Here is a 15169-nt window from a genome sequence, read left to right as displayed (position 1 = left end):
CCAGCAAGGCTAAATTCATTAATTTATCTCAAATTTTAAATGTCATGGTATATTTTATTTGTTGAGCCAATCCACGCCAGCTTGCTTTGCTAAATGGTACATTTGGTGGACTATCCTCGTTGCGTATAACACAATTTGGCTATGTGGGGCTATACAAAGCCCTCTGCAAATCTCTGTTTTGCTTCGCTTTCCGACAGTGAAAGTTGGCGCAATTAAAATTCACCACTTGCACCGCCTTTCCTATAGTTTTTACGTGTTCATGTGCGAATATTATGTTGCATGCTGCTGCGTTGAGCGAAACTGAAATTAATCCATGCCCCTAACCTACAGTGTGACTGAAATTCCTTTTGTAAGAAGGATACCAAACAAAGCAAAATTCTTAACCCTACCATTGATCATCTCGTTTTGCGAGTTAACAATCAATTTTGGGAAAGTTTCGAAGTGAATGTCTTCTAACATTTAGAAAGAAACCAGAGAAGTAGAGACGAGTGAGAGTGAGAACTAAGAGCAAAGGAGTAGTATCTCTGCGTGTGGTTGCTGTCTGCAAGCCGCTAATTTCATCTTCTGATCGCGTAAATCAACAAAGCAAGTACAGGCGTGCTGTTCTCGGTTAACGTCGGCCAATGTTGTATTACGTATTTGTGGTTGAAAATTGTATCCACTAACATTCGGGTTCGGTTAATAATCCCTTGCATGTGTTGCAGAACTGGGGCTCTTTTCTTGGTGATTGAAAACCCCACCCGAGTTGACAGGAAACGCCACTGGGGCGACGCAGGAAGGATCAAAGAAGTGAGGCGGCTGGTGGGAACCGACAAGGTGTTCTTCCGCAAGAAATGACACGCCGGCTGTGCTGACGCATCAAGAATCAATGCCGGACCATACAGAAGCGTAAATTTCTGCACATTCGAGTCTCGACGCCGCAACCAGGGCTGTCACATAGCAGTTCAGCGAAAATACGGGGTCTAGATAGTAACAGTGATGACCTGATTGCCATATGACCATGCCCCGAACCGCAGCTCTGCTGTGGCCTACGTGATGCAGAATGACATCCTGTCGAAACAGGGGTTAGACTGTAAACACCGGCCATTTCAGCTATGCAGTGTGTGTCTCCGCCTGCAGCCATCTGCGAGATGCACTCCATCCCAGCAATCGGCCTCAAGTGGGCCATCCAGTCCGCTATACTAGACACCACTTCCACTAGATGCGGAACTATGAGCTGACCTGAGTCCAGATGCCACCGGTAGCTGAACTGGTGGCTACCAGCTAGTCAGCCATCTGCTGGTTGTCTTCTGTCGGTTGCAGGACGCCTACTTGTTGTCCATGGTTCCTACTTGAGCCTAGTAATTGCCGAGCTGCCGCTTGTGCGGACACACTCTATCTCTGCAAGTCACTGTGGTTGCCACCTACACTAGTGTCATTGGTTCATCAAGTTGCGCTGGTGTTCCCTGCACTGAGCGACGCTTCCGCGCCAGTAAAACCGGCCGACTTCTGCACAGCTGCCTGCTGCCCAGCCTAGGCTGTGAAGTGGCGCTTCTTCGTCCGTCAGAGCGCGTGGCTCGGCCCCGCTGCATCCTGCTCACCGCTTTGAGCTAGCCGTGTCACTGACGACAACGTGCATTCAGCACCCCCTCCACACTCCAAGGCCAGTGCCCGGTGTGCAACAACATACCCACTGTAGCTGGCGAAATAAATAATCAATGTCTTTTCCACACTTTATCATCAGACATCCACTTGGTTCCACGAAACCGCCGCCCTGCTAATCAACTCGCACTATCAGCGCAACCTGTGGCGGAGTGTCTGATTACACCAGCCATCCTGACGCCCGTTACATGTATAACAGCCGCTCTCCTCAGTTGGAGGAATGGCTCGTCACGTCGGCGTCAGTGTTCAGGTTGTGCGGAGCGCAGCTTACATCAGCAGCAGTTGACACACCACCAGCCACCATAGACGTCGGGTCTGACAACACAGGAGGCATGGTTCAAAAAATGGCTCTGAGCACTATGGGACTTAACTTCTGAGGTCATCAGTCCCCTAGAAACTTAGAACTACTTAAACCTAACTAACCTAAGGACATCACACACATCCATGTCCGAGGCAGGATTCAAACCTGCGACCGTAGCGGTTGCGCGGTTCCAGACTGTAGCGTCTAGAACCGCTCGGCCACCCCGGGCAGCTAGGAGGCACGGCGAAACAGTCTGGACTCCTCTCACAGTAAATCATATCCTCACATTTATGCCTAACTATAGTCAGCCATGAACAAGAGAAATATGGAAAGTGGACAGAACAGAATGTTCGGTGAATAACTGGTAACGCATCTGAAGAGGATGGGATAAAATTCGGTATAACAAAAGCACAGGTAGAAGACTTTTTCTTGGAAATAACATTTATAGGTTATGAAGTACAACCAGTTCCGCGTTCTGGCCCTCAAAGGCTAATTGGGCCAAACGGACCGCCGTTTCGTCCTCTGCCAATGGTGTTCTCTGATGCGCTACTGAGGGGCATGTGGTCAGCACACCGCTATCCCAGTTGTTGGGTTTCTTCACCTTGTAACCGCTACTCATCGATCGAGCAGTCCCTTAGTTGGCTTCACGAGGGCGAGTGCACCAAGCTCCAGTCCTATCACTAAGGAAAAAAAATCCCTGGCATTAGCGGGAATCGAACACGTGTCCCTCAAGCATGGCAGTCAGCCGAGCTAACCACTTTTCGTTTTCCTCGTTGCTCTATTTTGTTCGTTATCGTTCTCCTCATTTGGTCTGGGCGGACGTCAGATGACACTCCTTCTAGGTGATCGTTGAATATTTCACTCACGATTTATTTTATTATATTTTATTATTTTTTAAGTACAGAGGCCATCCAGCTCTCTGACCGAACACGCTGAACTACCGTGTCAGCTACCACTCTGCTATGGAGGCGGTACAAGAAAAGTACAGGAAAATCTGAACTCAACAGTAAATTAGCGTTATGGGCAAACTGACCAAGGTAACTTAACGGGACGAGTTGAAAAGTGAGAAAAAAAAGAATGTGAGGCTCAGACAAGGAACATGAGAACTAAATAAGGTAAGTTAGTACTTCAGGGAGGAAAACATTAAGAATTATGTTAGTTGTTGTTGTTGTTGTGGTCTTCAGTCCTGAGACTGGTTAAGCCGTATGCAAATGTGCCACACTCAACTGCACATCTGCCAAAGGTCACCACAAAGATTGTCAACATAAGGTAAACAACGGTCCACTTGATTTATTCGTCCGAGGAACAACAGTAAACTGGAAAACTCTATGAAGTGACTGACGTAACAAATCGATCCCAAAAGAGAAGAAGAAAATTACCTGCAAACAGACAACAATGTTTTAACGGCAGAGAAAGAATCAGAAGCTGCTAATAAAAACCTTCCAGATAATACCAAGTTAAAACCAAATAGTTCAATGCGAGTCAGCAAGAAAAAGAAAGCCCTAGGTAATGGTTTACAATGTACCATCAGATGAACTAATTGAAACCTTTGTGAGCAACATATCGAAATAGTAAATAACGAAGTTAAACTTTATTTTAAGGAAAACTGCACGTTTTGTAATGGAACTTAACCCTAAAACAAGAACAGACCTAATGAGACACAAAAAGATATATTTAGTTATTATTTGACGAGCGCAGAGGACAAAGTAGTGATATCGGAGTGCCACAAATGCCATAATCATACATTACGCATACTGTAAAATTCTCTAAAGTGGTTCAACTGCACTGCGATTGCTCTGTGTCAAGGAATACCTCGAAAAGAAAGACTGCGATAAGCTTAAACAGTAAATTATCTATCCTGCAAATGGTGCAACCAATAGGGCAAGGACTACCTTTTTTTCCCTTTATTGTAATTTTCATACCTATACACATACATAGGTAGGCCGGCAGCAGCATCGTACGCTGCTCTTCAGCCTCCGATTTTCCAATGAGAAAAAACATTAAAAAGATACATAATAGATAGAGTGACGGGTAAAAAACAGTAGACACACAAAAACTCAAAACACGGAGCCGTTCACACTCGATGAAAATTACACTGAAACACGTTGGCACGGCGCACAAACACTGACGTTTCGACGGCGCAGGTGAACGTAGGAGTGTGACGGTGAACACTAACACAAACACGACGGCACACACACGAGAAAACTGATGGCGATGATCTCCAGCGCGCGAATGTCCACGTAACGCGTGCGATTCCGGGGAGCTGCCGAGAGGGGAAGAGGGGTGAGGGGGAGGGAGAGGGGAGAGCAAAGATGCAAATGGCAGAGGAGATGGTAGGATGAGTAGAGGGACGGGGTAGGGGAAGCCCGAGGGAGGAGTGGGGAGAAAGGGAGGAGGGAGGGAAGGGAGAGAGAAGGGAGAGAGGGTGCCCAAAGGAAACAAACACAGGAAGAGGGAGGGAGGATCAAAGTTGGTAGGAGGGGTAGATGGAGGGGATGAGGGCATCATCAGGGAGGGGGAGCTGGCGGAAGCCACCTTGGGAAAGGGTGTGGAGAGTGGAGAGATGGAGAGCAGGTGGGACATGGAAGTACAGGTGCGGCAGCAGATGGGGGTGGGAGAGGATGGGAGAGTCCAGTGGATGAGGAGAATCGAGTTTGCGGGAGGTGTAGAGGATCTGTATCCGTTCGAGGAAAAGGAGGAGGTGGGGGAAGGGAATTAGGTCGTACAGGATCCGTGTGGGGGAGGGGAGATGGATGCGATAGGCGAGGCAAAGAGCACAGCATTCCAGGATCTGAAGGGATTTGTAAAAGGTAGGGGGAGTGGAGATCCAGGCAGTGTGGGCGTAGCAAAGGATAGGGCGAATGAGGGATTTACAAGTGTGGAGATTGGTAGAGGAGTCCAGACCGCAAGTTTGGCCGGAGAGGAGTTTGAGGAGACAAAGGCGGGAGCGTGTCTTGGCTTGGATCATCCGGAGGTGGGGGGGTTCAGGAGAGCCAACGGTCAAGGGTGACACCAAGGTACTTAAGGGTGGGGGTGAGGGCGATAGGACGGCCATAGGTGGTGATGTAGAAGTCAAGCAGGCGGAAGGAAGGAGTGATTTTGCCTACTATGATCGCCTGGGATTTGGCAGAATTGACGTTAAGCAACCACTGGTTGCATCAAGCGGTGAACAGGTCAAGATAGGATTGGAGAAGGTGTTGGGAGCGCTGCAGGGTGGGGGCAGAGCAAGGAAGGCAGTGTCATTGGCGTACTGGAGAAGGTAACTGGGGGGTGAAGGCGGCGGCATGTCCGCCGTATACAAGAGGTACAGAAGAGGAGAGAGGACAGAACCCTGGGGCCCACCAGCGGAGGGGAAAAAGGTGTAGGGATCCATGTTGTGGATGGTGACGTAGAAAGGATGGTGGGAAAGAAAGGAGCCGCTCAGACAGATGTAGTTAATAGGAAGGGCGTAGGTTTGGAGCTTGAAGAGGAGACCGGAATACCACATGTGGTCATAGGCTCGTTCAAGGTCAAGGGAGAGGAAGATAGCGGAACGACTGGAATTAAGCTGTTCAGAGAGGAGATGGGTGAGGTGAAGGAGTAGGTCATCAGAAGAGAAGGACGGCCGAAAGCCACACTGGGTAACGGGAAGGAGGCGGTACTGGTGGAGATGCTGGTGGATGCGTCGGGTGAGAATGGATTCCAGGACCTTGCTGAAGACCAAGGTAAGGCTGATGGGACGGTAGGAGGATACAGCGGATGGCGGTTTACCGGGTTTAAGGAACATCAGGATATGGGAGGTTTTCCACAGGTCGGGGTAGTAGTCGGTGGACAGGACTACATTGAAGAGTCTCGCCGGGGTGGAGAGGAAAGAGGCAGGAGCTTCACGAAGGTGACAATAGGTGACACGGTCATGTGTTTCGTGTGGAGTGTAGGAATGAAGTCCTGTTTAGTGATAGGGGCATTGAGTCCTGTGTGTGCAATGTTGTCCAAGTACTGGAAACCAGGGGCGAGGGGAGGGACAGAATTGTCAGTTCGATCGCGGACATCTGGGAAGAGGGAGTAATCGAACTGGGGATCGTCAGGAATGATAAAGACATTGGAGAGGTAGGAGGCAAAGTGATTGGCCTTACTAATGGCGTCAGGGAAGGGATGGTTGTCATGAAGGAGAGGATAGTAGGGGGGCGGAGGCTGACCAGTACTTGGACGAATTGATACGAAGAGTAGCGTTTAAGCGGGTGCATGTCTGTCGGCAGTCCCGGCGTTTCTTAGCTGCGTGCAAGTTACGGATGTGTCTCTGGAGTTGCCGGTGGCGTCATAGTGTGTCCGGGTCACGTGTGTGAACGAAGGCACGGTAGAGATGGGGGTATTCACAGAGGAGGAGGACGGCCTGTGGGGGTCAGATAGGATGGTGGGGGTGGATGGCGACAGAAGGGACGTGGGCTGCCACAGCCTCAGACAAGGTCTGATGGAGAAAGGAGGCAGCCGTCTGAAACGGTGAGCAGGACAGGGAGATGGTCACTACCAATGGGGTCCAGGACATCCACCGTTATGCGGCCAAGGAGGTTGGGGGAGGAGAGGATGACATCGGGGGTGGAGTTGGATTCGGGGCGGGTGTGCTGGGGAATGGGGACGAGGCCACCTTGGAGGGTGGAGAGGAACCGATGCGACAGCCGTAACTGGGTGGCGGAACAACTATGGATGTTGAGGTCGGTGGCAATCACGTAGGAGGAGAAGGTATGATCAATGTGGGAGAGGAAGTCGAAAGGAATAGGGGTGTTAGGGCGGACATAGATGGTGGCGCAGGTGACGGTAAGGCCAGGGAAGAAGAGACTAAGGATCTAAACAATAAGAAACTAAACCTAAACAATCCCATCCTAATAAAATTCTAATCAAATTAGGACTAATAATTAAAAAACCTATAGAAAGAATAAATATTAAAACAATATCACGTGTTCGGTGGGGTCGGGAAGGAGAGGTTGGAGCCGAACCAGGATCTGGCAGTGGTGACCAATGGCAACTCCGCCACGCACTATCGGGAAGGGATTATCAGAGCGATGGAGTAAGTAGGTCGAAGTGTGGATGGTGTGGGGGGGTTGGAGGAAGGTTTCATTGAGGAGGAAGGCATCTGCGCAGTTGGTTGCAAGGGTGTGCATGAAGAGGTTCTTGTTGGTGGGATGGGAACGGATGTTGTTGAACAGGATATGGTGCTGTCGCGCCATGACAGGGATTTAACCAAGGGTGTTGAGACGGTAGAAGGTGAAATGGGTCTGGTTGTGGGAGTAGGTGGCATATATTTTTATGTGGAAAACGAAACGGGTGGCGAGGGAGACTTGTTGGAGGGTGTGAGGGCGCTGGAAAGGGTGGACGTTTTGCAGGACAATGGTGAGGAACCTGATGATGTCCTCAGCGGTGGCGGGGGGGGGGGGGCGATGAAGGGAATTGACAGGAGGGGTGTGGACGTCCAGAGGGCAGACAGGGAAGGTGAGTTCAGGAGTGGTCGGAGGGGGTCGGGCTTTACATTTTTGGGAGTAGGTGCGATGGGGGAGATTGCAGGTATTACAGGAGGGAGGGGACTGAAGGTTAGGTAGGGCACTGCGAGAGGAAGTGCACTTGCTTACAATGCAGGCAGGTGGGGGCCTCGCGACACTCAGCTGTTGGGTGTGCATTGTAGCGCAGACACCTCTGGCAGTGAAGGGATAGGGGAAAGGGAATGGGAGGGGTCACTTTATATCGCTGGTTGAAGAGGAGGGCACCCTCCTTCAGGAGACAGTCAATGGAGGAGGTGTACTCAGAGAAAACCCGCATAAGGCGGGTGGGGCTGGCGGAGTTAAAAATGCGGCGGACCGCCCGCATCACCAACCTGGGATGCGCCTTGAGCTCTGCCAACACCTCCTCCTCCGTGATCATTGGACTAAGCTGAGTGATCACGGTGGTGAGGGTCTGTGGCCAACGCAGGGGTTGGGGTTGGCAGGGTAGGAGATGGGGAAGGAGCAGGGGTGAGGGAGGCGTTGGGGCCAAACTGGGTGATGGGGAGGCGGGAGAGGATTCAGTATGGAGGTTGGGGCTGGGGGAGGAGATGAGAACTGAATCCCGTCTGGGAGTGAGGAGTGAGGAGTGAGATGGGGGCACCAGGGAAGTGTTGGCAGAGGAGGAGGGAGTGTTTCCAGGCCTCAAGAAGGGAAGGATCGGGATGGGAGTGGAGGTATTTTATGAAGAGGGAGGGAGGAGGAGGAGGAGGAGGAGGAGGCGGACAGAGCAGGGCAAGGTGAGGAGACATCCATGGCATCCTGGGGGGAAGGAGGACGGGGCGGGGCCATCTTGGGAGCGGAGGAGGTGGGGGTGCCACTAGGGCGTTTAAGGGCGGCGGAAGGGTGGGTGGTGACATTGGGTACAGGAGCTACAGGGAGGTGGCGGGAAGTGGCAGGTCCCAGCGTGGACGCAGTAGTCAGCGGCGGAGATGGCGATGGTGAAGGTGATGGCGACAGTGATGACGGTGATGGCGACAGCGATGAGGAGAGTGGGGCATGGGCAGTGGCCCGTCAGGCCACCACCCTAGCTGGAACTGCAGTCTCAGGCTGCGGGAGTGGGGGGAAGGGATCAGAGGAGCGGGAAGAAGGAGCTGGGGAGGGGGCGACAAAGAGCGAGGGTGAAGGGAGAGTTAGAAGAGGAGGGATGCAGAGAGGGGGCGACTGGGCACACCATGTAATGGTGGTGGTGGCGGCGGAGGGCGAAGTGTAAACTATGGCAGTGGTGGTAGTAGTGGCAGTGGTGGTGGCGGCTGGCATGACGACAGGTAGGAACTAAGACAGGACAGAGAGGAAAAATAGGGGATGGATGAAGAAGGACGAAGACGAGGACCAGATTCCCACGCTGCTGAAGCTTGCGACGGCTGGCAGGAACGCCACAGCTGCTGCTGCCGTGGACGGGGCTGGGGCCGCTGCCACTGCTGCTGCTGGCTGGACCACTGCTGCTGGCTGGCTGGACTGCTGCTGCTGTTGCTGCTGCTGCCTGGACCGCTGCTGCTGGCTGGACCGCTGCTGCTGGCTGGCTGGCTGGCTGGACCGCAGCTACCGCTGCTCCTGCTGCTGCTGCTGCTGCTGCTCAGCTGGACCGCTGCTGCTGGCTGGAGCGCTGCTGCTGGCTGGCTGGATGGACCGCTGCTGCTGGCTGGCTGGCTGGCTGGACCGCTGCTACCGCTGCTCCTGCTGCTGCTGCTGCTGCTGCTCAGCTGGACCGCTGCTGCTGGCTGGAGCGCTGCTGCTGGCTGGCTGGCTGGCTGGACCGCTGCTACCGCTGCTCCTGCTGCTGCTGCTGCTGCTGCTCAGCTGGACCGCTGCTGCTGGCTGGAGCGCTGCTGCTGGCTGGCTGGATGGACCGCTGCTGCTGGCTGGCTGGCTGGCTGGACCGCTGCTACCGCTGCTCCTGCTGCTGCTGCTGCTGCTGCTCAGCTGGACCGCTGCTGCTGGCTGGAGCGCTGCTGCTGGCTGGCTGGCTGGCTGGACCGCTGCTACCGCTGCTCCTGCTGCTGCTGCTGCTGCTGCTCAGCTGGACCGCTGCTGCTGGCTGGAGCGCTGCTGCTGGCTGGCTGGATGGACCGCTGCTGCTGGCTGGCTGGCTGGCTGGACCGCTGCTACCGCTGCTCCTGCTGCTGCTGCTGCTGCTGCTCAGCTGGACCGCTGCTGCTGGCTGGAGCGCTGCTGCTGGCTGGCTGGATGGACCGCTGCTGCTGGCTGGCTGGCTGGCTGGACCGCTGCTACCGCTGCTCCTGCTGCTGCTGCTGCTGCTGCTGCTCAGCTGGACCGCTGCTGCTTGGCTGGAGCGCTGCTGGCTGGCTGGCACCTGCAACCCTAACACTTCGATTAGTGACAGGCACAAATTGAATGGTGGTACTCATTGCAAGGTACCGCCGGAGATGAAGGACTATCCAACTCAGCTGTTATAAGGGCGACTAACCCAAAGAACTGACTGTGAGTAGAACGGATTCAGGTGCTGATAATACGAAATAAATAAACTAAAATATCATGCATATAAAACAGCAGGAACAGCAAAGTAAGCTAAATATTAGCATCTAAAAAAACAGTGATTACACCAGATTCAGAAGACAATAACGAATTCAAAACAAACCGACTCACCTGCAGAAAGCACGCGCCATCTTCAAGGAAGCTATGCTGCTACAGCTAGAAGTTTCTAGGCAACAGTAAAAATCACTAACACCAAGGAGATGTCCCTGAAAAGAAAAATAGAATTATTGAAGAAAAATAGAATTATTGTAGACTTCGCCGATGACTCAAGAGCACTAGGAAAAAAAGAAAAAAATCAACGAAAAGAAGCAATGGTTGTAGAAACATGCCAAGTACTTCATCAGCTAGAAACGAAAGACATGCTGGTAAACCCAACAAAGAAGTGGAAGTTGAACCACAATTATAACAGAAGAGGGACAAGAAATGACTATTTGGGTAGGATACATTGTCTGAACAAAAGTAACCGAACACCCGTTGAAATACGGAAATGACCACTAAATGTATGAGATGCGGATCTGCCTGTATAAAAGGAGGCGGGGAGTATGGTATTGTCGGTAGACAAGCAGTAATACCAGAATGGGTCGGTCAGGCGAGCTCAGGGATTTCGAGCGTGGACAAGTCACTGGATGGCACCTGAGCAATAAATCCATCACTAATATTTGAACCCTACTAAAGACGCCTAAGCTGACTGTTGATGATGTGATTTTGAAGTGGAAACTCGAGGGAGCAACCAAAGTTAAACCAAGACCAGATAGACTTCACACAGTGACAGGCAGGAACCATCGAGCGATCGTGAGACGAGTTGTAGAAAATTCACGTGAAATCATCAAAAGGAGTCATTTGTGAACTCCAAAGAGCTACCAGCTGTTTAGCTAGCACAATAGCATTGACTAATGAGTTAAAAAGAATAGGTTACAATAATCTAGCAGCTTTACATAAGCCGCACATATCTGTAGTCGTTGCTAAGCGATGCTGAGGTAGTTTAAAGAGCGGTGGCATTGGACAGTGGATGCCTGGAAACGAATGATCTGGAGTGTACGCTGTACCCAGGGCAACCCGATGTAAATGTTTGGGAGTGGTGAATGGCTAGAGAATGTTACCTGTGATCATGTGTGGCCCCAACTGTGAAGTGTAGAAGAAGTGGTTTGACGGTCAGCAGCAGACAGCAGTCCGTCTTCGGGACCATCCGACCGCCGTGACATCCTCAGTTCAGGATGCGGATAGGAGGGGTGTATGGTCAGCACACCGCTCTCCCGGTCGTTATGAGGGTTTTCTGTGACGGAAACCGCTACTATTCGGTCGAGTAGCTCCTGAATTGGCATCACGAGGCTGAGTGCACCCCGAAAAATGGCAAGAGCGCATGGCGGCTTGGACGGTCACCCATCCAAGTGCTGGCCACGCCCGATAGCGCTTAAGTTCGGTGATCTCACGGGAACCGGTGTATCCACTGCGGCTAGGGCGTTGCCTGGTTTGACGGTAAGGGGGTGTTTTTCGTGGTTGGGGCGTGGTCCCCTTATCGCGCTTAAGGAAACACTAGATGTGGAATGATATAATTACATTTTATACCATTGTGTACTGTAAGGAGTGTGTCAGAATTCTCCATTACACTGAAAACAATATAGCCAACTTAACACTATTCTTTGCATTGTGTAAGCACTCACATATCGAGATTAACAAACTGAGGGTGAAACATGAGAGCGCGATTCTAAGCATTGTTGTGAGACGAGGCCGGTCTGCGAGAGTGGAAGTAGTAGTGTCGGTCGAGAGCTCCGAGACAGAAGACGTGTCACGCTGCCCTCACGTTGTTGATGGCAGATCTTACCACACTCAAGGCCTGATTTCAGTTATATAGCCAGGAGAGATTTTGATGGATTAACTACGCTTGAAGATGGAATTCAAGATAAAATTCGCAAGCATAGCGCGAAAGCAATTGCAGGTTTAGGCCCGTGATTGTTTCCGAGTTTGCAATAATCCCATGTTTTACTTGTCAGTTAAAGAAGCCTCTTAATCCTCCAGACAATAATAATTATTCTTGCATCTAAATAACATGCTGTGGTTATTAAATTTTAATGTAACTTTGAAATTGAAATAATCTGTTAATCTGGCGCCCAGCCGTTATTGACACCTATGTCATTTTCATTGTCATTATCTGTTATTGGTCATGATGATTCTGCAGTTTTAAATAGACTTAATTTATAAAATCCCTTCTCTCAAGTTATTTAGTAGTTAATAAGACCCAAACTCCTTTTTATTCAATTCATTCTTAGTAACAATAAGCTTTAGCCGCTGCTACTGCAAGCTGCTGCAAATTGCTGTAAACCACATGGAAAAAGGCATTCATCTAAAAAGGTGAGTGCAAAACTTACTGCCCAGAGACACTGGCACACCACAACATGTCATGTACTCTAATCCAGTAAATTCCATTGCACAAGCTAGATACTGTATTACTTGTAAATTCTTGTTCAAAAACCCAATCAGACAGCTTATCCAAAATTTACTTTTAAGTTTTTCCTGTAACGATCTGCTGAGGACTTAAATGACTGTGCAACTGACACTCTTACAACACGCACACAGTGTTATGCAGGTTATATTCCGTTTACTGATAGTTCAGGTTGCCTATCGAGTCCATTTTCACAGACGAACATAGGCAATATTGGCTGTAGCTACGTTACGTATTGATTGTACATACGTTAGAGTACTGCGTTAAGTGGGAGAACAGTTCGGAGACGATGACCGTTTGCATCAGCATGGCAATGCACCCATTCATAAAGCAGTGTCAGTGAAGCAGTGGTTTGTGCGCAGAAACATATCTGAAATGGACTGACCTTCCCACGGTCCCAACCTGAACCTGATGGAACACCTTCTGGATAGCAGAACGTCGACTTCGATCCACCATCCAACATCATTACCTTCTATGGTCTCAGCTGTTAACGAAGAATGTGCTCCCATTCCTCCACAAACATTCAGACAACTCATTAAAATAGTCCGCAGCAGACTTCAGACTGTCGTCAAGGTGAAGGTTGGACACATCTCATATTAATGTCCACTAATAAGTGTCAGGATACTTTTGGCCAGATAGAGTTTGCAGCGTGTGACAGCAGTGAATCTACAGATAATTTTCCATTTATATTTTATTAATTTTTTGAGTACATCATTAGACTTGCTAGACTAGAGGAAATGCAATTTTGGCTGTGTAATACGACAACTGGTACGAAACGCACATCTAAAAGCAGATCAAAGCACATTACCGGTTCCAGAAGTGTTGGATCGAAATCAAACGAACGAGCATAATCTGCCAACTGAAACATTCAATTTCAAATCTTGTTCTGCGAAGTAGTCAAGATAAAATAAAAAAACTTTCGATGGTGAAGTTTGTGATGTACGGTCGCATAGCATCTGAACTGGGTTCCTGTGGCTGCAATATTACATCAAAACATGGTTGGGGAACAGGTGGCAGAATGGGACATTTAATTCTTCAACGGTCATTTTGCGATACAAGAAAGTTATAATTAAGTATTAAATTGGTTCAGACCTCTTTATAACAATATTATCTTTCAAAACAGTATACCATATCAATATTTAATTACATAATTTTGCATTTTATTGAAAAATTTGAGAAATGCTAATTTTCCCCCTTTGGCCCCATTGATGGTGCAAAATGGGGAATAGTACTCTATATTCAAAAATTAGGCGTAAATGAAAATGCTAACGGCTTGAATATGTTTCACAAGCGACTATTAGTTATAAATGGCATATAAAATATAAACGCTTTTGCTTCACATAGAGTCCATATAGAGATAATCTATCCCTCACCGTCAACCACAGCACACGATTTGTGAGCCCAATTGAAGCAGACTGGTCAAGCCAGGAAAGTCATTCGTTGGCTTCTTCTAAGTTACCTCTATCATTAAATGAATTCTGCTGCTGTAGATCTGAAGATGTTTTGGTACCTGGACCATTCTTACTATTTATTTTCGATCCAACTATAGTTTTATGTTTTTTTGCTTACACTAGATTTTTCCTGGACTTCCTCGATTAGTTCAATGTGCCTTTACGCAGAATTAGGCCTATAGGGCTTGATGTTCTTCTATACTTTTCATCCTTCGCGTTAATTAGCTCCGTCTGATAAGGTGAGTCATATTTCTATTTTTGAAGCACGTTGTTTCTCCGTACAACATTTGGAAAGGTAATATGCCGTCTGAACAGGAAACCTGGACTCCACATTCGGGAGATATCAGTACTCCACAAGAAGGTATATTCGATAAGTCTAGTGTAGGACTTGTCTCCTGTGTTGAAGTTTCCAGTCTAGTTGTGGTAGCCAAGTGTGGTGGTCGTACTAACGGCCTCTTTAGAGTTTGAAACTCAGTATCAGTCGTTGCACATGGTAGGAAATCTTTAGTTCTAAAACCATTCTTGTCAAAAGGCCAAATTCCAGATATTCGGAACCCATCAACAGCATGTATCATCGTTGAGAACTGCAAATGTGCGTTGCCAAACAAGGCTGCAATACGACACAATTTGGTCACTTTTCCAGGATTTGATCTCAGCCAGTTACGAATATCATCCTCGCAGTACTTATAAAGGGTTTTCACGTAGGTAACATCCATTGGCTGTAGCCTAAGAGAGATGTGTGGCGGCGAACACAAAAGTACCAGTTGTGGGAAACCAGATCTCCATTACCACATATCACCTCTTTCAGTAGTTGTGAGAGTTTCCACTTGCCTATGTCCTTTCAAAGCAATTATTTTTGAGTGGCCTTCATGGTTTACTGATATTCCCGTTCTTATCACAATTAAATATTCTATCTTCAGTAAGCATGTATTCATCGACAACACTACTGAGCAAGTCGAAAAACTTCTCAACTGCTGCTTTATTAAAGCTCATAGCACGAGCTACTGAAGTTGCTTCTGACTTCTGTAAACTCAGTGTTTGACACCGCCTCTCATCCACTCCACTCCTGCATTTCTATCATTTCCAAATGGACGAGGGAACCTGCTACGATTAGCCAGTTCATACACAAGTTCTCGAAGTTCATTACTTGTTAATCCAAGTAGTTGAGCTTCCATTTTTGTCAGACATCCGACTATTTCGGCCTCTTGTTGTACGGTAAATATACAATTAAAACGACCCATTGGTTTTTTAACACAATAGCCTTTGTATCCACGTCTTTCATTCAAATGTTGCTCTAATGTGGTTTGAGGTACGTTGAACCGAGTTTCTCTGT

Source organism: Schistocerca cancellata, chromosome 3 (assembly GCF_023864275.1).
Source record: "Schistocerca cancellata isolate TAMUIC-IGC-003103 chromosome 3, iqSchCanc2.1, whole genome shotgun sequence".
Lineage (NCBI taxonomy): Eukaryota > Metazoa > Arthropoda > Insecta > Orthoptera > Acrididae > Schistocerca > Schistocerca cancellata.
Note: the sequence above shows the minus strand (reverse complement) of the source record.